Consider the following 3833-nt stretch of genomic DNA (forward strand, 5'->3'; position numbering starts at 1 on the left):
TTTTAGATTATTGCTCACTCTCATATACACTACAGTTTAAAGTTATTTAGATATAGTTTTGAGACAGAAAAAAACCAGGGAATGGCGTACCCGGCGCGACACCATACGTCTATGACGTAAGACAGGGTCTGGCAGCGTGCACTCGTCGCATATGCAACGCACAGTGGGCGCGACCACATACGTACATGACGTAACGTGTGGCTTGGTACTGCGTAACTGTCGGATACCTATGTAGCTGCTGGTGCGAACTCATACGTATATGATGTTACGCGGGACGCGGTGCCACGAATCCATCGGATACAAAATGCGCATCCTTAATGAGTTTAGCAATATGGCGGATAGGATTCGCGTGGTGAAGGAGCTTGGTACTCTACCGGTATAGGATTGCAGTTCTCTCAACAACAAAAAAATTATACATATTTTTGGGGGAAGATATAAAACATTACTTAATTTTTGAAGTTAAAAAAAAGAAGTATAATAGAGTTCTAAAATATTACAAAAAAATAGAAAAAATATAGATTTCTAAACGTTAAAATATGAAATTAACATTTAAAAAACCTTCGAAATTCACTGAAAAAATCATAGGTTTTACAGACGTTATAGTTAGGAATTAGCATTTAAAAAACCTTTGAAATTCACTAAAAAAACAAACCATAGCTTTCAGGGATGTTATAGTTAGTTGGACATTTGACTCATATAAAACCAGAGAAATTCGCCTGTTATAGTTAGTCGAGCTAACTATAACTCGAGCGCCCGCAATGCACTGCTGATGATGTCACATATTACATCACTCATGACATGGTCAGTGACATCACTGATGACATCATCCACGTGATAATCTGATGCACATACTGATGCTCTAATTTAAACTTTGATACACCCATTCTAAAATGCAGACTACCATTTTTGAAACTATGCACACAACAATGCCATATGCTACATACCACTCACTGTTTCCTAGGTCTATACACACACATCCAGTCACTTATACATGTAGTTACACATCAATACAGTAGTATAATATGCACTCATACATCTATACATGCAGTCACACTCCGCTTCTCATCGATAGAGTTACTCACACACCTAGTCAATAATGCAAAGAATTAATCACATATCCATTTACTCATGTATACAGTTATACACACCAAGTCCGTTATTTATAGACACACCATATCACTTATTTATAGAGATACTAACACATATTTACTGTCTTATACAATTACTGATACAAGCAGACACTCATTTATACACGAACTCTTCAAATAACTTACTCTCATGTATAGTCATTTATATACTTCAACACTAACATATAGTGCCTTAAAACATATGTAGTTAGTCACACATATACTACTGAGACATTCATTCACTCACCAACACACCCATATGCACAGTAACTCATCCATACAGCCATTCCCAGATGCGCTTTTGAATCCATACAACCAGTGAATCACATAGTCATACACCCCCCACCCACCCATACAGACACTCAGGGATGCATACAGATACTCAGACAACAAATCAATAGCACATATAGATACTCATGTAGCTATTCAGCAACCCATGCAGTTGCTAACACACCAACTGAGAGACTAATACAGACTTTCACACAGTGTAGTCACTAACCCATGCATTCAGTCAGACACGTTCAATCACTCACTTATACAGTCAGTCGCGCACCTACTAAATAATCCCTTCAGGCACTTGTAAATGCATTCATTATTCAATACACCTTGGCATAGATATATATGAAAAATATTTAAACTTTACAGAAACACACATTCACTGGATGATGTCATCAGTGATGTCGTCAGTGATGTAATTTGAGATGTCATCAGTGATGTCATCAGTGATGTCACTGACCATGTCATGAGTGATGTAATATGTGACGTCATCAGCGGTGCATTGTGGGGGCACGAGTTATAGTTAGCTGAACTAACTATAACGGGGGAATTTCTAGGGTTTTGTATGAGGGAAATGTCAAGCTAACTATAACGCCCCTGAAACCTATGGTTTTTCAGTGAATTTCAAAGGTTTTTTAAATGCCAATTCCTAACTATAACGCCCCTGCAACCTTTGGTTTTTTCAGTGAATTTCAAAGGTTTTTTAAATGCCAATTCCTAACTATAACGTGCATGAAACCTATGTTTTTTTCAGTGAATTTCAAAGGTTTTTTAAATGCTAATTCCTATCTTTAACTTATCTCTGAAGATATCATGTTTAATGATTTTGATTGGATTTCTATATTTTTCAAATTCAGTGTGTCAATTTCATTAATTATTTTTTGTTTAAATACTTTTTTATCACCATTTTTTAAACTTATTTTTTCAATTAATTCTTTTTCTGCTCGTGGGCTTTTTCTGCTCGTGGACCGCCACCATGGTTTTCAAGCGTTATGTACAGATTGGCCGGGTTGCCTTCATTTCCTTCGGCCCACATGCAGGGAAGCTGGTTGCAATTGTTGACGTAATTGACCAAAACAGGGCACTGGTGGATGGCCCTTGCAGTGGCATCAAAAGGCAGGCTATGCCCTTCAAGTGCATGCAGCTTACTGACTTTGTGCTCAAGTTCCCCCACAGCGCTCGTCAGAAGTTTGTAAGACGTGCCTGGGAGAAAGAAAATGTGAATGAAAAATGGTCTCAAACAAGATGGGCAAAGAAGATCGCTGCCAGCGATAAGAAAGCCAAGATGACAGATTTTGACCGCTATCGCGTCATGAAGGCCAAGAGAATGAGGAACAAAATCATCAAAGCTGAAGTAAAGAAACTCCAAAAGGAAGCTTCCAAAAAGCCAGAGTAAACTGATTGGTTCATTAAAGAGTTCTTTAATATAATTAATTCTTTTAAAAATTAAAAAATATTATTTGAATTTAATGGGTTTTTCAAACATATTATTTTATATTTTTTAAAATATTTTTTTAACTATATGTTCAAAACTTTATTTTATATATATTTTTTCCATGGTTTTGGATCCGCGCACCCTAAGCGCACCGTTCGCGATCCCTACGCGATAGCATCCGCGCATGGTATGCGTTGGGTACGTGTTTAGTGCGCGATCGCAATGCGACCGGTACGCGACTCCCAGCCTATACGCGACACGTTCGATGTATGTAACGCGACATTTACACGCTTCCGCGATGCGTCATCTGCGTCTATGACGTTTTAGGTGCGCGGATCTCGTGAAATATTTAACATTTTAAAAAACATATATATATGTATTTCATGTGAATATTAATTGAAGACAAACTCTAAAGTAGTCTTAAAACTAATGTATTTTTACATCTAATCCTATAATTTTTTTTAATTCAATTTCGCGGATGCGCGCTGGGTGCGTGCTGCGTAAGCGCAGGGTGCGCGGATCCCATCTGACCTGCAAAAAAAGAGATATGATTGGTTCATTACACTTCCTATTATAACTATTGAAAGACCCCACCCATTTCAATCATTCTTTGAGCTTCTTTGGAGGAACATCTCACACCTTAGAACTAAAAGAAACTTTTTGGGGAAGATTTCCACAGCAGCAATTTTTCTGAAGACAATGGCTTCTGCACAGCAGCCACCATCAGAATCAGACCATTCGTCCGATGAGGAATTTGTTGTGGAACCTCCACGCACAGACAGATACACCTCTGTGGTGTGGAAATTTTTTTCCTTCCCAGAAGGACAAAATAAAACTAATTCAACTAAAGTGACATGTAAAATATGTCAAAGAGTGCTTTCCAGAGGATTTCCATAAAAAAAATACTCTTGTGGGACTGCGAGTATGTTAGAACACCTGAAGACTCTGCATCCCGTGAACCTGGCCAAGCAGGAATGCATAAGACTCCGACAGCA

The 3833-nt window shown here is 38.1% G+C and overlaps 1 pseudogene; it reads left to right on the plus strand.

Moving 5' to 3' along the window:
* The first annotated feature begins 2359 nt into the window (after positions 1-2359).
* LOC146789251 (large ribosomal subunit protein eL14 pseudogene) lies at positions 2360-2833 on the plus strand (annotated as a pseudogene).
* The last annotated feature ends 1000 nt before the right edge of the window (positions 2834-3833 follow it).

This window comes from Triturus cristatus, chromosome 10 (assembly GCF_964204655.1).
Source record: "Triturus cristatus chromosome 10, aTriCri1.1, whole genome shotgun sequence".
NCBI classification, from domain to species: domain Eukaryota; kingdom Metazoa; phylum Chordata; class Amphibia; order Caudata; family Salamandridae; genus Triturus; species Triturus cristatus.